General features: G+C 38.6%; 1 protein-coding gene across 4 annotated transcripts in view; it reads right to left on the bottom strand.

Annotated features, from left to right (window-relative positions):
• LOC129732912 (dedicator of cytokinesis protein 9) overlaps nucleotides 1-26,011 on the bottom strand; it is a 184,693-nt gene that overhangs the window by 104,127 nt on the left and 54,555 nt on the right. The window contains exon 1 of one of the 4 annotated variants that reach the window (XM_055694343.1): nucleotides 19,354-20,043. The exons of the other annotated variants lie outside the window; for them this stretch is intronic. The gene's annotated coding sequence lies outside the window, so the exon portion shown is untranslated. Of the gene's footprint in view, nucleotides 1-19,353; nucleotides 20,044-26,011 lie in introns of those variants that run through there. 4 annotated transcript variants of the gene reach the window in all.

Here is a 26,011-nt window from a genome sequence, read left to right on the forward strand (position 1 = left end):
TCTTTTTTATAATTCAACCAACTTATCTTGAAAAATTGTTTTTAAATTTAATATTCATTACTTGATTCCCCATATACGCATAATTATCGTTTGCGTGCGGTAGAGCAGAACGCTCACGCATAAAAAATGGACAACATGCAGGTGGAACTATTCCTGGATGTGGAAACGAATGGGGACGACATTGAAATCTCCCCCATCAGTTCCCCTCTACCTTCCCCTGTACCATCCCCGCTACTTAGCCCCGTACCAAGGGTACCGGCAACACGGGTGAAAGCTTACCGAGATGCTTCGAAAGGTCCGTTCATAGTTTTTTTTAGGCCCATAAAAAAGCCTCTTAACATAATACAAATCGGCAAAGACCTGGCAAAACAGTTTTCGGACGAAACCGAAATTACAAAGGTTAGATCGAACAAACTGCGAGTTGTCGTGAGTAGCTTGAAGCAAGCAAATGCAATTGCTAGCTACGAGCTCTTCACGAGAGAGTACCGCGTGTACATCCCTGCCAAGGACGTGGAGATCGACGGTGTGCTTACCGAAGGAAGCCTCACGGTCGATGACATTTTGCGTCACGGGGTTGGCTGCTTCAAGAACCTCCTGATTCAAGATGTAAAGATACTGGATGTCAAGCAATTGCATTCAGTATCCAGAAGGGAAGAAGAAATTCCTCCCTTCGGATTCCTTCCGTGTAACATTCGCCGGATCTGCACTGCCGAACTACCTCTCTTTGGACAGGGTTCGTCTGCCTGTACGCCTGTTCGTACCGCGGGTCATGCATTACCAAAACTGCAAGCAATTAGGTCATACAGCCACCTACTGCTGCAACAAGGCACGCTGCAGCAAGTGCGGAGGCAATCATGCTGAGACCGCGTGCAGTGAGGATGCTGAAAAGTGTCTTTACTGCGAGGGAACTCGGCATGACCTTTCGGGGTGTCCCGCGTATAAACTGCGCGAGGAAAAAATTAAGCGTTCCCTCAAGGAACGATCTAAGCGCTCTTTTGCAGAAATGCTTAAGAGGGCTGAGCCACCCTCGACAGGAAACATTTTTTCCTTTTTGCCAACCGATGAGGGTACCTCTGACGATCCCGTCGAAGGGTGTTCTTATGCCATGCCAGAAGGATCTAGGAAGAGGAGAATGATCAACTCTCCTAATCTTTCTCACAATGACCAATAAGCCAACACAAAAAGGAAGCGGTGAAGAAAAACCGAAGCAAGTACCTCCCGGTTTTAATTTTAAATCAAACCAGGAGTACCCACCGCTTCCTGGGGCACCAAAAACCCCTCGTGCACCCATTTCTCGATCAGAAGATAAAAAAGAAACAGGGTTCATAAAATTTTCTGATATTGTGGACTGGATATTTAAAACATTCAACATACCAGATCCCCTACAAAATATTCTTCTTGCCCTTCTTCCTACAGTGAAAACCTTTTTGAAGCAACTAGCAGAAACTTGGCCCCTCATTTCAGCTATTATATCTTTCGATGACTAATACGGCGAAAGAGGTTAGGAATTTTATCACTGTATTACAGTGGAATTGCAGAAGTATCATCCCCAAATTCGATCTATTTTCTCATTTGATAAATACATACAATTGTGACGCATTTGCGCTCTGTGAAACTTTTCTCAATTTAAATGATAAACTTAATTTCCACGATTTCAGCATCATTCGTCGAGATCGAGACTCACACGGTGGAGGAGTACTTTTAGGGATCAAAAAGTGCTATTCTTTTTTCAGAATCGACCTCCCCTCGATCTCGAATATTGAAGTTGTTGCCATTCAAACGAATATGAAAGGAAAAGACCTTTGCCTTGTTTCGTTATATATTCCCCCATCCGCGCGAATTGAACAGAAGCAACTCCTTGATATAGCAGAATTGCTTCCCGCACCATTTTTGATTTTGGGAGATTTTAACTCACACTGTTCGCTATGGGGGTCGCTGTACGACGACAACCGATCTTCTTTAATCTGTAACTTGATCGACGACTTCAATATGACACTTTTGAATACTGAGGAAGCGACACGTGTACCTAATTCTCCAGCACGTGAAAGTGTGCTTGACCTATCCCTCTGCTCGACATCACTAGCGTTAGATTGCCGGTGGAAAGTAATCAATGATCCCCACGGTAGTGATCACCTACCAATCGTTATCTCAATTGCTAATGGTTCAACTCCCCCGAACCCAATCAATATTTCATACGACCTTACTCGTAATATTGATTGGAAGTCATATGAGACGATCATAGCGGAATCCATCGAGTCTCACTAGGAACTTCCAGCGGAGGAAGAATACGCGTTCCTTTCTGGCTTGATCATCGACTCCGCGACTCAAGCTCAGACGAAACCGATACCCGGGGTAACGATTAGACAGCGTCCTCCCAACAAGTGGTGGGACAAAGAGTGCTCTGAACTGTACGCGCAAAGGTCCTCGGTGTATTTAGCCTTCCAAAAACACGGTACTCTTGATCTGCTCCGAAAGTACGATGTACTGGATAGGCAGATGACGAGTTTAATTAAAGCGAAAAAACGCGGATACTGGCGGCGGTTCGTAAACGCGTTGTCTAGGGAAACAGCGATGAGCACTCTTTGGGATACGGCCAGACGCATGCGGAATCGTAACGTTTCTAATGAGAGCGAAGAATATTCAGGCCGCTGGATACTCGATTTTGCCAAAAAGGTCTGCCCGGACTCTGTACCGGAACAGAAAACCTTTCGCGACGCGTTTTTAGTAGCTACGGAAGAGCCTCCATTTTCGATGTTAGAATTTTCGATGGCTCTCCTCTCGTACAACAATAAAGCTCCAGGGTTGGATAGAATCAAATACAACTTGTTGAAGAATCTACCCGACTCTGCAAAAAGACGCTTGTTGGACTTGTTCAACAAGTTTCTTGAGCTCAACATTGTTCCGCACGACTGGAGGGAGGTAAAAGTCATTGCTATTCAAAAACCCGGAAAACCTGCCTCTGATCACAATTCTATAGGCCGATTGCTATGCTCTCTTGCCTCCGGAAATTAATGGAAAAAATGATCCTCTTACGGTTAGACAAATGGGTCGAAACAAATGGTTTACTTTCAGATACTCAATTTGGCTTTCGCCAGGGCAAAGGGACGAACGATTGCCTAGCGTTGATTTCTACTGAAATTCAACTCGCATTTGCTCGAAAAGAGCAAATGGCTTCTGCGTTCTTGGATATTAAGAGGGCTTTTGACTCTGTCTCTGTAGAAGTTTTAAGCGCGAAACTTCATTCGCAGGGACTTTCACCAAATTTGAATAACTTTTTGCTCAATTTGTTGTCAGAAAAGCATATGTATTTCTCACATGGCGATTCGACAACTTCCCGAATTAGTTACATGGGCCTTCCCCAGGGCTCATGTTTAAGCCCTCTCTTATATAATTTTTACGTCAATGACATCGATAAATGTCTTGCAAATTCATGCACGCTACGGCAACTTGCAGACGATAGCGTTGTATCCATTACACGCACATTATAAAACTAGAGAGAATACAATATCGTTGTTTGCGTATTGCTTTGGGCTGCATGCAGTCGACCCATACGATTAGTCTTGAAGTGCTAGCGGATATTCTTCCGTTGAAACATCGTTTTTGGAATCTCTCTTATCGGTTGCTAATTCGATGCACAGTTATGAACCCATTAGTAATTGAAAATTTCGAGAGGTTGCTCGACCTTCAATCTCAATCCAGATTTATGACTTCATATTTTGACTATATGGCTCAAGATATTAATCCTTCTTCATACGATTCCTCCAATGTCGCACTTTTAGATACTTCTAATAATGCTATATTCTTCGACACCACTATGAAAGAAGACATTACTGGTATCCCGGATCAATTGCGACCGCAAGAGATCCCTAAGATTTTTTCCAATAAGTTTAAACATGTTAGTTGTGATAAAAGGTTTTACACAGACGGGTCTAATCTAGATGAGTCCACTGGCTTCGGTGTTTTTTCACGAAAATTTTACCGCCTCCTACAAACTCGATGCTCCTGCTTCCGTGTACGTCGCAGAACTTGCTGCTATTCAGTACTCACTTGGAATCATCGAAACCCTGCCCGTAGACCACTACTTCATCTTCACAGACAGTCTCAGTGCCATTGAGGCCCTGCGATCGATGAAGCCTGTGAAGCACACCCCGTATTTCCTGGGGAAAATACGGCGGTTTTTAAGTGCTTTAACAGATAAAAATTACCGGGTTACCTTAGCGTGGGTCCCTTCTCATTGTTCAATTCCGGGCAATGAAAAGGCTGACGCTTTAGTTAATGTGGGTGCCTTTGATGGCGATATTTATGAAAGACCAATTGCTTACGAATTTTATAGCATTTTGCGTCAGAGAACACTCAACAGTTGGCTGTCATCATGGAACTCAGATGAACTGGGACGGTGGCTACATTCCATTTTTCCTAAGGTATCGACGAAAGCATGGTTCAAGGGGTTGGATGTAGGTCGGGACTTCATTCGCGTGATGTCCAGACTTATGTCCAATCACTACACGTTAAACACGCATCTCTTTCGTATAGGGCTTGTAGACAGTAATCACTGTCGTGGCGATGGCTACCATGACATCACGTTTGTGGCGATGGCTACCATGACATCGAGCATGTTGTTTGGTCGTGTACCGAATTCTGTGGTGTTAGGTCCGAGCTTATAGATTCCCTTCGGGCCCGAAGAAGACAACCGAACGTACCCGTTAGAGACATTCTGGGAAGCGGTGATCTCCAGTACATGACTCTGCTATACAGGTTTATAAAAAACGCTGGCATTCAAATATGAAACTCTTCTATCTATTTGTTAGATTATCATTCCCGTTACACGCTGAAAGAAGATGATACACTACGCTGGAGACACTAAAACAAAGATCCTGCATCTTTATGTTTACGTAGACACCTCAAACCAGAACTGCTCAATAAGATGTCACTGCTTAGCCAAGCACAAAGCCATGCACAAATGAATAAAATTGATATAGTTAAAATCAAAATTGTAACTCCCTTCCTCTCACCTCAAATCCCCACTAGCTCGTAGTCGGCCGCGAGAGATAAAAAATGTGCCTACCTCTTTTCCCTGCTAATCTAGAATTAACAAAAATTGTTCCTGGCTCAGTTAAGCATAAATTGTATCGTGCCGTGTCAAATAAACTATTTTTAAACTAAGACTCCTCTTGTTCATTATTTGATCTGAGTAAGAGTAAAATTTTGATTAATGTTAGAACCAATGATATTGAATCTACTTTAAATAAGCCGTTCGTTTCAAACTAGTGCACAACTAACTAAAAGAATTATCAACAGAAGAATACAACATAAAATCCGATTTCGCTATTATTGGACTATATATTGCCGCACATTTCAGGTTATTTTCTAGAATAATTGCACTCCTTGATTCATATTTAAAACGTTACCCTTTATGAAAACAAATATTATTATGAACATATCCACAAAATTTCATTTCGATCAAAAAAGGCGATTCAAACTGATACGCAATTTTTTCTTGTCAAACAATTTTTTGAAGAGATGTTGGTTAAACACCAATTAAGCGGTTTAGCGAACCTTCTGAACATTATAATACTAGAATAAAAAAACAATGTCCGTTTGAAAATCAACAAAAGCTGATAAGAAGCTTAACAAACGCGTCCTTGCACATAATAAAATGGAAGGTAGTTAATCGCCGGGTTATTCTAAGGGTCTGAAGAACAAATACCTACGGACTGTTTGGAAGGACTCATATCTACAAGAAGGAACATAGACTCGACTGTAGTAATTATCGAGGCATAACCCTTCTCAATTCCGCTAATAAAATTCTCTTCCGTAACCTGTTTCAGCGACTGAGGCCGTTGCAGGAAGTCTTTGTTGGAGATTACCAATGCGGTTTTCGAGTGGGACGATCTACGACGACGGACTAGATGTTCACCTTGAGACAGATGCCCGACAAGTTTCGAGAACACAACTCGCAGACACATCATCTGTTTATAGACTTTCCGGAGGCGTACGATACAGTGAAACGAGATGTGGAAAAGTATGCTTGAACATGGTTTTCCAACAAAACTATTTAAACTGTCACGTGCGATGCTTGACGGTTTCACATCAAGCGTAAGGACAGCGGGTGAATTTTCGGACGCGTTTGTAACGTTAGAAGGTCTGGAGCAAAGTGAAGGGCTCTCGAACTTGCTGTTCAACATAGTTTTAGAAGGTGCAATACGAAGAGCATGCTTCTGGGTTTCGCGGACGAAATTGATATAATTGGTAACCATAAACACTGCCGAAACGAAGTACATGGTGGCTGGCCGAGAGCGTGGCAGTTCTGCGAGTGTTGGTGCTACTGTGGAGATGGATGGTTATACTTTCGAAGTGATCGACGAATTTGTTTATTTTTATTCATCCTTTTAGACCCTCGTGACATGTGAGCTGCGATGTGAAGAGACATGTGAAGAGGATCATGGCAGCGAATAGGTTTTTTCCGAATTTCGTAGCCAGCTTAGGTCCCGTAGCCTACAGATATGTACAAATTTGCTATTTGAAGGACGCTGATCCTCCTGGTGGCGCTCTACGGGCAGGAATCGTGGACGTGGAAGGAGGCCGATCGACGAGCACTTGAGGTCTTCGAGCGTAGAATCCTGCGTTCAATACTCGGTGGCAAACTAAAAAATGGGATGTGGCGCAAACGCATGAGTCACGAGCTGTACGAATTATACAAAAACGCTGATATTGTCAAGCTGATGAAATACGGCAGGTTACAGTGAACTGGCCATATTGCACGGATGACGGATGAGCTATCGGCGAAGATAGTTTTTAGTAAAGAACCGGATAGAAGCCGACGATGTCGAGGCAGACCTCGAAGTGTGCTGTCGACGAGGATGCCAGAGCAGCGGGTGTAAGGGGAGAGTTGAGAGGAGCAGCCCAAGACCGAGTTTTGTGGAGACGTATTCTGAATTCGTCAAAGGATCTCAACGATCTGTCGCCGTAAAAGTAAAGTAGAGTGGGTAATTAATCGCATAAGAGTACATTCCTTAAAGACTCAACATAAATTCAAAATGAGTGATAAACATAAAATCATCGGAATTTAGATGTTTATGAGCTGGATAGGGGGTAAGTATAAGCTGTAAAATTGCTATTAGGACATTAGAACAGCTACAAATTGTGGCTTGGGTTAGGATTGTTAATATTATTCTGTCAATTAGGTTTTACACCGATTTTGAATTTCTTGTAAGGGCGAAAATGGCATTTACGCTTGAAAAAGGACAGTTTGTTTTTTTTTCAGCCGCAAATCTTTCAATCTCAACGGTGAATATTCACCGTTTAGCAGAGTGAATGTTCGCCGTTAGCATGAGCGCTGCGTGTAGCAATTTTTTGCACTACACTTTTTCTTTTTTGTGCTGTGTGACTGTTGCTCGCAGAAAAACAAACCCACTTGTTGCTTACACCACAGCTGAGCGAAACAAGAGTGGTTAAGTGAGAATCCACGAAAGAACGCTGCGGTGTGCACTGCTGAGATAAATTCGATAATATTCGAAGAGCAAACATCCGTGCGTTTTTTCAGTTCCGAGATGCAAAGCAAAAAACAGAAAAGCACTGCAGTGACCTCGGTTCAGCAATCTGTTGATTGAGCGTAATGTCCTTTCGTGTGAAAAAGCCCACACAAGTTTATCATCTCTTCGGAGAAATATTTCAAATTCCACCGCGGTGTTTTTTTTGCAAGCTTTCCGATACACACGATTCGCTGCTCTTTTCAAGCAAGTGCGTCGATCAACCGTCATTTCAAATAACGTGCAGTATTCAACCAAACGTTGGCTGCGTCCTGTTGTTTACATCCAAAAGAAACCGATGTTGTCATTTTTTTTAACATTTAGTGTGAAATTTTGAAAATGCGTGGCCTTTCTCCCGAGCGAAGAAGCGAATTGTGCAGAAATGGGGCACCGTGAGTGGTCTTTCTATAAAAAAAATAGCCAGAGAAGAAGGTATAAGTGTCGGAGCAGTTCAAACCGCATTGCGGAAGTATTGTGAAGAGTGCACATTTACTGATGCCCCAAGACGTGGTAGAAAACCCGGGCCTGTTGATCCCACAATGGACAAAAAGGTTAAGGAATACTACAAGCGGCATCCTTCAGTATCAGTACGAGATGTGGCGAGAAAGCTTGGAACCTCGGCGAGTAACGTTATGCGTGCCAAGGGAAGAATGGGTCTGCAGACCCTTCGGAAGCAGAAGCAGCCAAAACGAAATCCAAAATCGGCTGAATCTGTGAAACCGAGAGCTCGGAAGCTTTATGACAAACTTCTGACCAAAAAAATGGGGTGTGTTATCATGGATGACGAAACCTACATAAAACTGGACTATAAGACTCTGCCAGGACCGCAATTTTATACATCACCGAAGGGAAAGGATGTTCCTGGACCAGTGAAAGCCATTTACACCGAAAAATTCGGCAAGAAGGTAATGGTTTGGCAGGCCATTTGTGAATGTGGAAAAATATCTCGTCCATTCATTACGAATGACACAATGAATGGTAAAATTTACGCGAAAGAGTGTTTGCAGAAAAGGTTGTTACCCATGGTTAAGCAGCATAGCAATCCTCCAATCTTTTGGCTTGATCTTGCTTCCTGCCATTACTCTGAGGATGCACTAGGGTGGTATAAAACAAATAATGTCACATGTGTCCCAAAGGAGATGAATCCTCCAAACTGCCCTGAAATTCGCCCTATTGAAACTTTTCGGGCTTTGACCAAGGCAAAGCTGAGGAAATATGTCAAACCAGCGGACAATGTTGAAAAATTTAGAAAAGATTGGCTTAAAGTGGTAAAAATGGTCGGAGAACACACTGTGCAAAAGCTTATGGGAAGTGTTAAGAGAAAATTTAGAGAACTCGCGTATCCTACGAAAAAAAATCCCAACTTGAATTTAAACTGGAAAGAAAACACTTATTATCTATATTTCAGAATAAAATGACCCTAAAAATCCTGTATTTTTTGTTTTATTCAAGAAAGAAGATGTATTTATAATTTTCGGAACAGTTGAGAGCTCTGAAAGAGCAGTTGTTCTCGCAGTCAAAGATAATTTCCTACACGGTAGTGTTTCTCTGATGAGGGAAGACAAGCCTGATTCTCCGACGACCCAGTCCTTACCTTCAGCAACATGTATGTGTGGGGGTCAATGGTTTAACAGTGTCGGCCTTTTTCATGACAAGGAAATTTCTGTTTCCGAGAAGGCAATTTTTAAAATGACCGTTTGAATGTCAGTCGGAAAACTTTTAGCAAAAACATATGCGTATTTAAAATAATGTATACACGATAAAGCTTTGAAGCTTGTAAACATGGTTTTTGATTAGTGTCGTTCAATTTAAAGGTCAAGTTCAGATAAAGTGTTTCAATTTTCGCGAATGCCACCAACGACAGAGAAGAATAATGAAACAAGAATCGTAGGACATTTATGAACCAAGAAAATTATTTTATATTAAAGTTTTTATAAACATAACCCACATGCGAAATTAATAACTCATGAATCAAGATTTGTATTATTTATTTGAAAAAATATAAGCAAACTTTGTCGGAGATTGTGAAAAAATCATTTTTGAACATCTCTCACAAAATGTTCTCTTTGAAGAAAAATTGAAATAAAAGGACGATGAACTTTCCTAGATAACTGGAAACCTTTATATCGTTTGAAATAATTTTTTATCGCGATTGATTGCGCATATTTATGAACTAAAATAATGTTCATGACATTACATTCACTGTCCAAGTTTCCATATAGAGCGTTTCTATGCCAAATGACCTATCGTCGAATATAGACCATTTTTACTTGAATTAAATCAATTCAATTTATTAGAATATTCACGTTTTGATTTAACAAACTGAGTATTTCCTGCGGAAGGACAAATTGTTCAGATCCAAAAGTAATTTTCTGAAGAGCATAAGCATTTTCGCATAGATTTTATTAAAAGCATTGCAGCTCAGGAACCTTTTTTTGCCAGACAGTTGTCTGAGAATAAGTTGTACGGATCTATCAGGAGGAACCCGAGTGACAAAATTAAAAACGCAATGTAGCCCTGAGCCCTACCTGGAAACTTTTTCGCAAATTTTCTTGTATCCAATTAACAAAAGGCTCAAAGACTTGCTCAGCAGTTTGAGAGTGTTCATAACACAAATTTGAATTTTGTGAGTCCAAATGAAAATGAAGTCACACGTCAATTTGATTTAATTTCTTCCCAGAATTTTTTACCTACAGAAATAATTGAAACTAACTTGAATGAGATTAAATCAATTATTAAAAATTTCAAAAATATAAAAGCACCTGGTGACGATGGAATCTTTAATATACTAATCAAACATCTCCCTGAGAGCACAATGGAATTTTTAGTGAAAATTTTCAATTGCTGCTTCAAAATTGCATATTTTCCCAAATTATGGTAAAATGCAAAAATTACTCCAATTTTAAAGCCGGATAAGAATCCAGCTGAAGTTTCAAGTTACCGACCAATCAGTTTGCTTTCTTCAATAAGTAAACTGTTTTAGAGAATTATTCTTAACCGAATGATGTCACACATCAACGAAAATTCAATTTTTGCAAATGAACAGTTCGGATTTCGCCATGAGCATTCCACAACTCATCAATTGCTCAGAGTTACTAATATGATACGAGCTAACAAATCTGAAGGTTATTCCATTGGACCTGCTCTTTTAAACATAGAAAAAACATTCGACAGTGTGTGGCATAAAGGTTTGATTGCGAAATTGCAAACATTTAATTTTCCAATTTTCCTAATCAAAATTTTGAAAAATTATCTTACTGATCGAACTCTGCAGGTTGTCTATCAGAATTCAAAATCTGATAGATTTCCTGTCAGAGCAGGTGTGCCTCAAGGTTCTGTCTTGGGCCCAGTCCTGTATAACATATTCACTTCAGATCTTCCTGATTTGCCTCCAGGATGCACAAAGTCATTGTTCTGCGATGACACAAGCATTTCCGTAAAAGGAAAAAGCCTTCGTGTTATATGCAGTCGATTGCAGAAAAGTTTAGATATTTTTTTTCTACTTGCAAAAGTGGAAAATATCTCCCAATGCTTCTAAAACTCAAATGATAATTTTTCCTCATAAGCCTAGGGCTTCTTTCCTCAAGCCAAACAATAATCACGTTGTCAAGATGAATGGGGTTATTTTAAGTTGGTCTGACAAGGTTAAGTACTTGGGACTAACTTACGATAAAAAACTTATTTTTAAAGAGCACATTGAGAGTATACAAGCCAAGTGCATCAAATATACGAGATGTTTATATCCTATCATTAACAGGAATTCTAAACTTTGTTTAAAGAACAAACTTTTGATTTACAAACAAATTTTTAGACCAGCAATGCTTTATGCTGTACCGATCTGGTCAAGTTGCTGTTCAACAAGGAAGAAAACGCTCCAAAGAATTCAGAATAAAATTCTGAAAATGATTTTGAAGCGTCCTCCTTGGTTTGGTACACTTGAAATACATAGACTTACTGGTGTTGAACCATTGGAAGCTATGTCAAATAAAATTATTAACAATTTTCGACAAAAATCGTTGCAATCCTTAATTGCTACGATAAGCTCTCTTTATAGCCAATAAGTTAGCATTTAAGTTAGTTGTAAGTTTACTTTCCTTTCTTGACAAGTAGGTTTAAATCCCTAACAATTAAAATTACAAATTACTAACAGAGTTGAGAAGTCACCATTTGTGATTGGACACACATACTCATTATTTACTAATATTTATCATAAATACTTAAGCTACTAACAAATAAATAAAAAATATTCGCGAATTTTTTACTCAAAACAGTTTTGCGTTTCAAACTTTTTTATGCCTTGTTAAAATATTTGAAAACGCTCATCGTAAAGTTTCTGCCACAAAATTGAAATAAAAAAATGCTTTCGAAAAATCTGTTGTTATTTAAACAGATACATTTTCTATTGCCGAAAACCGTGATAAAAGTTTAATATGCGATTGCACAAGAGGTAAAACTAGATTCTTCGGGCAAAATTCAGTTGAAAAAGCAGAATTCACTGATTGTTCTATGAATTCCCTGACTTCTGCATGTTTTCCCAGATAGAATTAAATTCCCTGACAGGGGAGCTCCGTAGCCGCAAGGTTACAGAGTCCGCTTTGCTAAGCGGGTGGTCGTGGGTTCGAATCTTAGTAGAATCAGGCCATTTGGGTGCCAAAGGACTTTAGCATAGGTTTATTCTCAGGCTTCCCACCGAGTACCCTTCCTTCAATCTGAATTCTACAGTACCTCTGTTGACCCTTCTTCTAACAAATTAAAGTCCCTATTATAATAAAAAACTGGTGTGAGTAACGTATGAAAGTTCTCTCCAGGGAATTTTAATTAGGCGATATTGTTAGGATGAACAGAGGCTCGGTATAGTAGAGTAGTAAGCTTGAAACGGAAAGGTCATAAAGCACGGACATGATTGATAAGCGTATCACTTACTTCAATAGTGATACTGCCAATAATATGAAGTGCGGAGTACAGAAAACACCTGGGCAATATCACAATAGATCTAATCTCTAGTCGCAGTGATGAGTCCACACAGGAAAAAAAAATCCATGACAGTTACATGTTTTTCAGATTTTTCGGGCGTTTTACCAAAAGTTTTGTAAAATTTCAGGTTTTCTTAAAAAAATAAAAAAGTTCAGCTTTTTTTGTAAATTAAACTAGTTGTAGTTTTTATTACAATTTATTAAAAAAAAAATCTCGCGGTGTATTTTATTAACGTATTGTTAGTTCCTTAAAATCCATAAAAACACACTAGAAACTTATTACTCTGAATAGTTACGAGTTTATTAAACAGAAGAATAGAATAATCTTTTAATTTAAACAGAATTTTCATCATTTATGCTTGTAGTTAACAAGAAATGTGAGTAAGTTTTGAAGATAAAAAATTAATTTCTCTCCGCCGGCAATGGGTATGTAGAGAATTTTCTTTATATCTGTGGATGATTGTAATTTGAAACAATTTTATAAAAAAAACTCTATATTCTAATTGACTATCCAGAAAACAATTTCAACACTTTTTACTTACTTCTGTGAGAATTTTTTCGGTTTAAATGAGCTCCTTTTATTGAATACGAGTTCTATTCGCTGGTAAACAAAATACGATCATGTTTCATGATTCCACTTTTGGTCAGCTTAAAGCTAATCTATATTCAGTGAAAAAGTTTTTATTCTTGCATATTCTTGGTTAATAAGAACTTGAACACGCAAATGAAATAGCAAATTATGATTCACATTTTAACCATATTCCAAACCTTTCTGGAAACTTTCGAAGGTTCTTAAGAAACCTCCAAAGCCCATTCCAGTCCTCAAAGATGGTGACCACATATTTCTTACGAATGAACAAAAAGCTCAAAAACTTGCTCAGCAGTTCGAGAGTGTTCATAATTTCAATTTGAACGTAATGAGTCCTATTGAAAATGAAGTATCACAAAAGTATTATCAGATCACCACTCAAGAATTTCTTCCTGGAGAGGTACTAGAAACAAACTTGAATGAAATACGAACTATTATCAAGAACTTTAAAACATGAAAGCACCAGGAGATGATAGAACTTTTTATATCCTCCTCAAAACACTTCCCGAGAGCTCTTTAAATTTCTTGGTGAGAATTTTTAACAGGTGCTTTGAATTAGCATAATTTCCCTAAAATTGAAAAAATGCCAAAGTCACTCAAATTTTGAAACCTGAAAAAATCCAGCTGAAGCATCAAGTTATCGTCCAATTAGTTTACTCTCTTCTATAAGCAAACTTTTTGAAAGAATGATTATGATTAGAATGATGACACACATCAATGAAAATTCAATTTTTGCAAATGAGCAGTTTGGATTTCGCCATGGGCATTCGACTACTCGTCAGTTATAAATAACTAATTTGATTCGTACTAATAAATCTGAAGGTTATTCCACTGGAGCTGCTCTTCTAGACATAGAACAAGCATTCGACAGTGTTTGGCATAAAGGTTTGATAGCTAAAATGTCCAATTTTCGTTTTCCTTTTTACACCACAAAAATGATACAAAGTTACTTGACTGACCGCACTCTTCAGGTTAACTATTTGAATAGTAAATCTAATAGATTGCCTGTTAGAGCTGGTGTACCTCAAGGAAGTATCTTGGGCCCAGTCCTATATAATATTTTTACTCCTGATCTTCCTGTTTTACCACCATGTGATGTGAGAAATCTCTGTTTTGTGACGATACAAGCATTTCCGTAAAAGGAAAAAGCCTTCGTGTCATATGCAGTAGGCTGCAAAAAAGTCTAGATATAATTTCTTCATATTTGCAGAAATGGAAGATATCTTCTAATGCATCAAATACACAATTAAATATTTTTCCCCATAAACCAAGAGTTTCTTCTCTCAAACCCACCAATAATCATGTTGTCAAGATGAACGGTGCAATCCTAAATTGGTCTGACAAAGTTAAATATTTAGAGCTTGTTTATGATAAAAATCTTACCTTCAAGGAGCACATTGAGAATATCCAAACAAAGTGCAATAAATATATAAAATGTTTGTATCCTCTTATCAACAGAAATTCTAAACTTTGTCTCAAGAATAAACTGTTAATTTACAAACAAATATTTAGACCAGCAATGTTATATGCAGTCCCCATCTGGACAAGTTGTTGTACAACCAGAAAGAAGATGCTTCAAAGGATTCAGAACAAACTTCTGAAAATGATATTGAAGCATCCTCGCTGGTTTAGCACGAATCAACTACACAGGCTTACTAATGTGGAAACATTAGAAAATATGTCAAACCAAATTATCAATAAGTTCCGACAAAAATCGTTGCAATCCTCAATTACAACGATTAGCTCACTTTATAGTCAGTAAGATAGATGTAAGATTAGATTAAGGTTTAATTTTAAACTCCTTTTTTTCTCTTGACAAGTAGGTTTACAATTTTCCTACAATTATATTCACTTAACTGCGGAAGCAATTACAATCTTATAATTAAATAAAGCTTAAAATATATGTAATAGTGTTGATATGTCACCGTTTGTGGCAGAACACACAATAAAAATTCGGAATGAATATTAGTAAATAATAAATTCATCAAAACGTCCCCCCTATTAAAAAAAAGATTCACATTTTGAACCAACCTGGCCAAAGTAGCTGGGAAAACAAAATGCACAGAAGAAATGATTGCTTCCGTTTTCACGTCGGTCTTTGTATTCTGCAGGTTAGCTAATTATTCTGGTTTTTCACGACGGCTAAAGCTGATGAGATGTTGCCTATTGCCAAATTCGCTACGCGAAGTTAAGAAGCATGTTAGGGGGTCTTAATTGCACGCTAACTGCAAATGCAAGCCCTGCTACGTTCAAATGTTGCAGGCTGATTTGAGCTGCAGGCGAAGACTGATTTTGCCGCCCCCCCCCTCAAGTTTTTATTTTATATGAAACGCATTTTCTATAGACTCGAAAATTTGATTAGACAACATGTGTTGTGTTAACAATTCAAAAATTAACTTTTCATGCTTTCAATGTTGCAAATTTTTTTATCGTTTCCGACATATCAATTTCTTGAAGCACCTGTCTTTCTATCGATATTATCGCCAAGCCACACAAACGTTCTTGCGACATGGTCGATCATAGTTACGTCTTTATAAGTTTTAATTTTGAGAAACTTCTCTCGCCACTTGTTACTTACTTACTTTACTCTACTTTACCTTTAAGGCGACAGACCGATTATCAATCCAGTGCCGAATCCAGAATACGTCGCCATGTCACTCGGTCTTGGGCTGCTATCCTTCCAATCGCCCCTAACACCTATTTCGCGTGCATCCTCGTCGACAGCACACATCCAACGAGTGCGGGGTCTACCTCGAAGTCGACGACCTCTATCGGGATTCCTGCTAAATATAGTCTTCGCTTGACGCTAATCCGGCATTCTCGCTACATGCCCAGCCCACTGAAGCCTACCGTGTTTTATCCGCTTGACTATATCCGCCGATTTGTATGCCTGGTACACTTCATGGTTCATGCGTCTGCGCCAAACACCATTTTCTAGTTTGCCGCCAAGGATTGAACGCAAAATCCTACGCTCAAAAACACCAAGAGCTCGCCGATCAGCCACTTTCAGCGTCCATGATTCATGGCCGTAGAGAGCCACCGGATGAATCAGTGTTTTATAGAGTGCAAGTTTTGTACGGATTTGCAGACTGCGGGACCTTCGCTGGTTGAGTAATCCGTAAAAGGCCTTGTTTGCGGCTGCTATCCGCCTCTTTATCTCACGGCTAACCTCGTTGTCACATGTCACTAATGTTCCCAGGTAAATAAATTCGTCGACTACTTCAAATGTTTCCCCATCTAGCACCACCGCAGCACCAACCTCCGACGGACTACCACGCACTCTGCCAGCCACCATGTATTTCGTTTAGGCAGAGTTTATGACAAGCCCTAATCTCGCAGCTTCTCGCCTGAGAGGTCCGAAGGCCTCTTCCACTGCTCTACGATTAATACCAATAATGTCAATATCATCCGCAAAACCTAGAAGCATGTGCGATTTCGTAATGATGGTGCCGCTTCTCTGCACACCAGCTCTCCGTATAGCACCTTCCAATGCGATGTTGAACAATAAGTTCGACAGCCCATCACCCTGCTTCAAACCTCCTAACGTCACGAAAGGGTCCGATATCTCACTGGCTATCCTGACGCTTGATGTAGAACCTTCAAGGGTGGCACGTATGAACCTAATCAGCTTTGTTGGTAAGCCATGTTCGAGCATGATCCGCCATAACTCATTTCTCTTAACTGAATCGTACGCTGCCCTGAAGTCTATTAACAGATGGTGCGTCTGTAAGTGAATTTACCGAAATTTATCGAGGATTTGTCGCAAGGTAAACATTTGGTCCGTCGTGGAGCGTCCCCCTCGAAAACCGCATTGGTACTCGCCAACAAAGGTCTCCTGCAACGGCCTCAGTCTGTGGAACAGGATGCGGGAGAGAATTTTGTACACGGTATTGAGAAGAGTTATGCCACGATAATTGCTACAGTCCAGGCGATGACCTTTTTTGTAGATCGGGCATATGAGACCCTCCAACCAGTCCGAGGGCAATTCTTCATCAGACCACACTCTCGGCATGATCCGATGGATGGCACGATACAGCTGTTCGCTCCCGACTTTGAAGAGTTCGGCGGGAATGCCGTCCTTCCCAGCTGCCTTGCAGTTTCTCAGCTCATTCCATCATTCTCAATAATCATCCTGCTCCTTTCGACTCCACTGTTTCCCTCACCGTTCAACAGCACACTGAAGTGTTCCTTCCAACGCCTGGCCACCTCTGTTTTATCGGTTATCAAGTTCCCCTCCCTATCGTTACACATGACAGGAGCTGACACGGTTCGATTCCTCAAAGAACACCACTTGTTACACTAATGGGTAAAGTGAGTAAAATTCTCAAAGATACAAAAACATTTGAAAAAGTATCAATCATTTGTTTTTTTGTGATGTAGTTTAACGCATTCATTGGAGTCGTCTCAGCTGGCAACATAGGTGATAAAATAACAAGTTCTTGGTGCATTTCATGTCCATCGATGTCACACTCTTTCTTGTGTGTGAGGATTTTCTGTAAATGTAGACAACTTTTCTCTAACTGATCTGTACTACAACCCATTAAACTGTGAATATCATACAAGAAGCTGAAATTGTCACTGTGATTTTTCATTAACCGGAATCGATCATCGAACGATGCAATAGCTACATCCAATACAGAATAGAAGAAATTCACTTTGAAAGAGAGTTTTTTCGATGTAATTGGTTCATCTGACTGTTCGTATGCAAACTGTTTCTTTATCATTCTCGGCCGAATTCGTGTTTCTGTTTGAAACTCCGGATTTACTTCTAAAATGTCGGCACGTTCTTTAGCATCAGTAATGACGCTATTCAAACCTTCATTTCTCATATTTTTCAAAAAGTTTTAAACGCTGCCTATCAAGTCTATAGTGTTTTCGAGACTGCTATTTATTTTTTGAAGGTACTTACTCACTAAATTGATTTTGAACAAAATTGAATGCCAAGCTACTAAACTGCATAAGAATTTGATTTTTTTAATTTTTTTTTGCTAGGCTTTTTGCAGTATTTCTTGCAAACACATCTTGCTTCAGATCCTCGATTGCTTGATATAGGGCATAATAAATTTCTCCTATATCAAACCTCAAGGGAGTGACAGCATCAATTCGACTTTCCCAACGCGTTCCACTCAGAGGCTCTACCGTAAAAAAGTAATGTGTTTTTTGAACGATGAGTTGAAGCAGAAAAGAAGTTGAAAATTTCTTGCACGACACTGAAAAAGTCTACTGCATCAAAACATGACTTGGCACCATCGCTAACAACAAGATTGAGAGAATGGTTGCTGCATGGAACGGATTGATTTTTACAAAAATTGATTTTTACCAAAAAAGTTTAAGATAATTAGTTTAAGAGATTATGACAGATCTCGACGTTTCATGTATTTCTAAGACCATTTTTTTTCAATATCGAACATTTTACGAACTACCTGTGCATTTTTTATCGGCCGAAAAAGTGAAACTTTGACCGCTTCGAGGCACCACTTTTCGAAGTCCGACTGAGCTGAAATTTTGCAAGAAGACTGTGGCATGTGGAGTGTTAGTACAACGTTAGTACATGAAAATGTAGATGGTCGCGTCGCACGTGAATGGAAACCTGCTAGAGAGAGAAAAAATTTCCTCGTCGCTTAAAACATAAGCACACGCATTAGCCGTCTGTTTCCCGCCCCTCGATGATTGACGAGCAGGCGACCGCCTGCTTCGCCTACGCGTTAATCCGCCCCTGGCTATGAACTAGATATGACATATTCTCTTGAGCTTGGAATCCGTTTTTCGGATTGACTGCAAATTTCACGAAATAATTTTTTTTTTACAAAGTCATGAGTCACATGTAAATTTTGGGAAAAACACATCAATAAAAAATTATATTGCGTATTTTGCTTATAACCTGCAATAATTTACAGTTTAAGGAATAAAAAAAAATCGATTCGATTATTTTTAAGATAAATTATGTTGATAAGGTAAATAAACTTATAGGGTAACAGCTATTGGCTTCCGATTCGCACAACCAACTGATACTATCAATAGATAGTGTATATTTCAAGACAACTCTCCAACGATTGCCATGATTCTTATGTCTTTTGATTTCTGAATAGTTCATGGAGGGATTATAGAAATTCACATTGCACATTAGTACAATTCGCATATCGCATATTTTCGCATTATTACAAAAGTTCACATCAATGGACAACGTAATTCTAATTCCCTAACAAAAAAAAAAAAAAAAAAATCGCATATTTTTTATTTAGTTCACGCGAAAATACATTACCTTTTATTAGGATGGAAATTTGATAATCTCGCTGTTGGTAAAACATTGATTTTTTTGTCTGATACTTTTTCGGTTACGCTTCTGACGATTAGCAATAATATATGACAAAGCGAGTATTTTAAAAGGCACTTATTACAGCTATATCACTTGTTTCGATACACTAGAACACCACAAACTTATCAACTAATACTCTTAATTAGGCAGCGGCAAACTTAATCTATAGGCATTTACAACTTTATGGCCCGCCATCTGCGGGCCAGATGGACCCCGCCCGAAGGGCCCACCTTTTCCTGTCGACAACAATCACATTGTTAATTGTTTACGATATCTGCGCCATCACCTAACGGCCACCGAATAATCATTTGCTACGCAAGTTATCACATTTTCCTAATAAAATTCTTGCAACGCATTATGATACACTTTTCGAGACACTAAACGGTTGTGAAACACCAACCAAACCACCGCGAAGTCGATTGGGCGCTAATTGATTAATCTCCAACACTCTAATTCACGCCTCCTTTGGGGATACGGTGACCGCCAATCGAACGCGCGCGAGAGACGCGGCGACAGCGAATGCACGAAAACCGGGAGTTTCTCGTTCTGACGTCTTCACCCGACGATCGATTCAATCAAAATAATAACAATTCTATCTCTTCGGGCCCGGCCGCGCGTCGTTGCCGTCGTCTGCGGAGTGTTGTTTTATTTTGTTGCTGCTTCCCCACATCATCCCAAACAACCGCGCGACGCGACGCCATCATTCACAACGTCCGCCGTCGGTCGATGACGATGATGGCGATAATAATGAACTGAACCGGGGGGTGAGCCACAAGTAGAAGTGAACCACCGGGTTTGCTTCTTCTGTTGTCTTTCTTCATTTTCGTTACTCCTCGTTCTGATTGGACACGGATGCTCTCTTGGAGAGTGTGGAGTTTTACGAAGAGAACGAGAGAACGCAATTCTCTTGCTCCTCGAATGAACTGTTTCAAGTTTTATTTTAAAATTTACTATCGAGTTTTAAGTCTGTTTATTCAGCGAAATGTTTATTGCTAATTTATCCAATTTTAATAATAAAAACTCATCAGAGTAAAGTTTATATCAACTATCAGTTTGACAGTCCGCCTAGAAGCCGGAGAACCTTATATAAAATCAAAAAGAGACTACGACGCCCCTTGAGCAACTGTGAGAGCACGCACAACATGTGCTGCAATCATTTCGATTATAATGATGGCGGCGAACGGAGAGATTATTATCATTTCAAGTATTAGCCTGTCATCATGATCTTCTACATTTGTACAAACGCATATAGCCATAGTGGTGCTGCCATCGGTCTATGCGTTCACTAGTGTAACTCAATCCACTACCGACGGAGAAAGCAATTTGACTAGAATTTCTGTTTTTAATAAAAGATCAATTAATCCCCTAATCATCCTTAGTTGTTAAATTACTCAAAATGTCTTATACATTAATAGCAGTTCGTTACCTTCACACAACTTTCGACTGTTTTAAACCTTGCTAAGCAAATCACAAAACAGATATGAAGCATTTCTGAAAATAATTTCATTTCTAAATTTAGATTCTGCAGTAGGAGAGCGTGATACGCATTCGGATCCGAAAAAGTACAATAATGGTTCAAGGCTATGCATCTATTGCTCCTGCCCGCAAATCAGTTTAAACTCTGAGAAATGCCTGCCAAAATTTCTAATTCGATGTTCTAAAGGGTGTCCTTGATTAAATCCCACATCACAGGAAAAACGCTGTAGAAAATTACCCATTGGGTATTTAGCCTTGAAAATTTGGGTAGAAGTAGTTCAGAGTGTATTGTTTACGCTGTCGCTGTCAGTTTTTCGAAAATTGAAAAAAAGCTCTTATCCGTAAGGCAACGTTTTGATTGACTTTACGTAAGCACATGGAAAATCGTCAACGCTCTCGTCGAGACATCGCATCGGAAAACAACTTGGAATCGTGCAGTCAACGATGAGTCGTGTGATAAAGATTTAACACGAACTCTGACCATCGAACGGAAGAAAGACTGCGGTCAGAATAGATGTTCTACTAGTAATCAGGATCACAAGCGAGCTGTAAAAGCGTTCACGCGGAATCCCAATACTTCGATCAGGGATATGGTCGAATAATTGAATCTGAATAGTTGAAATTGTCTCAGCATGGATGATGACATTTACGTCAAGGTGGACTTTCGACAGCTTCCGAGAACACTTTTATTCACTGCCCAGCACAAGTTTGATATTCTGAAGGAAGGTTTGCTAGAATGTGCCTGATTTGAGTGCGCCGTTCGTGACTACCGGGACTGTTAACGGGGAAATCTATCTCAAGGAGTGTCTACAGGAGCATCTGCTTCCTCTGTTGAAGAAAATAAATATGCTAAAAGCTAACCAATTGGTTATATTTTATTATCTGAAAGTTTAAAAAGTATCGGTCAACTAGGTAATTTTCCACAGCGTTTTTTCTGTGATGCAATTCGATGTGGAACATTCTTTGTCATATAAAAACCTAGGAAACAAATAAACATTAAAATATACAGCTTTATTGTCTATTTTTTGACTTGTCGATGCTATTTGCTGCTCATTCACAACAATAAATTGAGTATTTTTCATAGATGGAGAAATTTCAAGACTAGAGAGTATTTTTCAAAGCATTGTAGCTCCTCCTCCGTTAGTTGTATAGAACAACTTTTTTTTTATTTTCTATTCTCGCTTATTTTCCGTCGATCTAGTTCCGCCACTGTTGTGGCCAATCACCGACGCCCAGGGAGGCGACTCCACACCCAGGACCCTAACTCACGACCCGTTTATTAACGGACCGGCGCCAGTCTGCGTTGCCCCGCCTACATTGCAAAAATATACGCTCAACTCGATGCAAAAGACCACGTGTAGAATATTCAACTTCATTCTTGTTCGTCACACGGTAGCGAGCGGAGCCTACAGTATAGCTGTTAGAGGTACACGACATCAAGAAACGAGAGCTGATTACGAGTCAACTTTCAGGCACTGTGGAGCACCTTACCTTTATTCTGCATACTGCAGCAAGAGGTACCATCGTATGCTGCAGGATATTTTGCTGGCACAGCTACCGGAAGGCAGAGCGGAGAGCAAATTTATTATGCGCGGACAAGGAAAATACTCAAAGCGTTCTGCAGCACCCAGTTCTAGTTGAAAATAATGGAATCGGTTTTCAGAACTATGAATGGTTGAAGATAAGAGTTATGTTTTCGCACCTACTACTAGCGTCACATTTTGATGTATTTTTTAATAATCAATTTTACAGCAACAACCACTGCACCAAAGGAAAACGGCATTGTTTCCTATAAGCAGTTTGTCGCAGTATGATATAAGGGGCCGTCCACATTCCACGTGGACAGAAAAATCGTCATTTTAGACACCCCCGTGACAACCGTGGACATTGATGAAACACCCGCTCCCCCCTCTTTTTCCACGTGGACATTTTTTCACAAAAAAAAAACTGAAAAATGTTTGTTTTTGTGATTTTAGGGATTAGACATAAACAATCCCATTAAAAGTATAACAAAAATAATTACAGATTCAGCTTTAAACACCCTAGACCAGAAAAGCCATGAGTGAAATAAATTTAGTCAAAATTCAGCTGAGAAACGCACCAGAGGAAATACATTATAACTTGTGTGAATGGTTCCGAAGTTGGAACAGACTAAAATCAAAAATGAATTCTAATGTTACTGGAATTTTTGTTTAACAAAAAAAGAACTGAAATGTTAATCTCATACTGGTTGATGCAAAAAATAAATAACTTCTCTTCAAACCAGCGAAGAAATTTTAATACTTGCAAACGACTGTAAAGTCTAACTAAAAGAAATATTATCACAATTTATGCTTTGAATGATTGATAACACTTTTAAACGCGAGAAAAATAACACAATAGACTCCAAAATCTCCTCTTAATGACTTCTTGCAAAGCAAAATTTGAAGCCAAACAATAAAAAATCAAAACATAATTAAAAAAATTCATAAAACCATAAAATGGCCAAAACCAAAGTAATTTCTGATCAAGTTGTAAACCGCTCGAAGAAATCAAACAAAAGATCAAAAACAAAAAGAATTTAACAGTTGATTCAATATGGCTTATAGCTTCTGTAGAAGCTTGAAACATTAAAAAATTCTTCAAATTAGAAAAGATTTAAAAAATAACATATATCTAAAATTGAACTAAAAACGCGTGTCGACTGACTGAAATCATTATGAACAGAAACTAAAAAAAATATTCTGTTTCTGGTCAATAGGTTCTCAGGAAAATGGGAAAATCCAAATAATCAGCAGTATCAGGAAAAAGTCAAAATCTACTATTCAAAATTTATGCTGAATTAATCTCAAAAAACAAAAAACTTTTTTAAAGGGTAGAAAGAGAGCATAAAAAAGTTTATAAAGAAAAACTTCCCTAGAATCCGGCAGAAATCTAAAAGAAAAATAAATTGAATATATTTTTAAATGACGCGTTAAAAAAAGGAGAAGAAACGCTAGAAACGCATCGAAGGCAAGAAATATTGAAAATGCAAGGAATTCTAAATTTTCTTCGAACCGGTTAAACCTTTTCTAAAAAAAAGTTTTGAGTTTAGTTTAAAAAAAGAAAATTACTTTGAAAAGCACTTGAAACCAAAATCAAAATGGTCCTTAATTTGGTTCTAATAATATAGGGAGTTTTAACGAGAGGAAAAGTCTAAAAGGAAAATGATTCTAATTCAGCCTAATGGTTGGAGGACGCTTCTAAATAAAAGATAAGATTAAAACAGAAACTCATTCCAAATTTAGTTAGAGTTTTATAGATTTGTGAGATTTATAACGAAACTAAATTCAAATTTAGCAGAAAGCTTAATTGAAAGTGCCTGAAAGAGTAAAAAAAAACATTAGGAAAAATGATTTCAAATTATCCCATAAAAGTATAAAAGTACCTCTGCCAACAAGAGAAAATAAAATAAAATCCAAATTTACCCGAAATTCTAGGAATGTTCTAAACCATTCCTCAACATGTCTGAAGAATCTTCCCGAAAAAACGAAGGGGTCACAAATAGTACGATTTCAAATTTATCTCAAATACAGCTGATAACAACTCTAAAAACCAGAAAATCTGTAGAAATTTTTTTGAAAGTCAATGTATTTTTTTCAGATTTCCATTTCTTTGCAAAAAAAGGTGTCCACGTGGACATCATCATTACCCCCTCTCCCCCTTTTTTGGACAAGCGTGAACATTTGCGTACCCCCAACCCCCTCATAAGTTGTCCAAGTAGAACGTGGACGGCCCCTTAAAAGATCTACGAATCATGGCTTGGCCAGTATGCTTAAGGGGGGACCATACTCTATAAGTTTGAAAATAATAATTTTTCGTGATTTCTTTTTCGAATGTTTAGGGTATGGTTAAGTGTTCGGGTATGTTGGCTATTGATTAAGGTATATTTAAAGATATATTTTGTATGTCGTGAGTGCAAATATAGTGAGCATTATGCTATTGGCAGCATTTTTCTCGAAACCATGTTTTTTCAACTGATGGTAAATTTTTCTCCACATCAACTGAACCGATTTGACTGAAATTTTTTTCTATCATGTTAAAATGGGTTATCTAACTTGTTACATAGCCGTTTTTCAATATTTGGATTTTTCAATGTTTTATGATTTTTTGAACAGTGATTTTCCATGGCCACCATTTCGGCAAATTTTGAAATTTTGAAACAAATTAGATAATCTATTTTCACAAGCTGAACAAAAATTTAGGCCAAATCGGTTCAGTAGATGCTGAGATAAATTTACCATCAGTAAGGTACTGATTTAGAGAGAGCATCCACGTTCCAAGCTGTCAACAGTGTAATACTCACTATATTTGCATTCATGACATGCAATATACATCTTCAAATACGCCTCAATCAATAGCCGAACATTTCACTTTACTCTAAACATCTAAAAAAAAATCTCGAAAATTCAGTATATTCTGATACTGTTTGCTTCGTTAGCTGGTGACGGATGTAAGACGAGCGATAAAATAAATTCTTGATACAAATCGTTAGAAGGTAGCGAGGGTCTCAGTCTACCGACCATTTTAGCTAGGGCTATGGGGGAGGCAATATCAAATTAAATGGCATACTTATCGGATAACAATGCGTGCAACAAAACGTTTTTCTTCAATTTTCACAAACATTTTAGGCGCAGTTTTTTAAAGTAGCTCACAAACCTTTTTCAAATCCCAAGTGAAAGTACTGCTGGCCATTATATTTGAATAAAAAGCATCTCAATGTATAAATATTTACAATACCTGCCTCCGAGCTCGTTACTTTTTTATCACAAATAATGAATGAAAAGTTGTCCTTCTACACAATACACATAAAATTACCTAAGGTTTTAATGGATTTATACGGAAAAGGAAAAACGCGATTGGTTCTTTGTGGAACCAAACAAACCTTCGAAAGGCGAAATGGCGAATTCTCGTGAACAAAAACCCCCAAAACAACGTGTGACATACGTCAAAACCATTGATGTGGTTGGAATTTTAGCAGATGCCAATGTGCAATCAACATTAAAAGTTTTAGTAAATCGGGGAGAGAGGAAGAAAAACACAGAAAATGATTTCGACTTGCACAGGCTGCCAAATCAAAGTAATTTCGACCACTGAAATATAAATCATA

The sequence above is a fragment of the Wyeomyia smithii genome, chromosome 3, assembly GCF_029784165.1.
Source record: "Wyeomyia smithii strain HCP4-BCI-WySm-NY-G18 chromosome 3, ASM2978416v1, whole genome shotgun sequence".
Lineage (NCBI taxonomy): Eukaryota > Metazoa > Arthropoda > Insecta > Diptera > Culicidae > Wyeomyia > Wyeomyia smithii.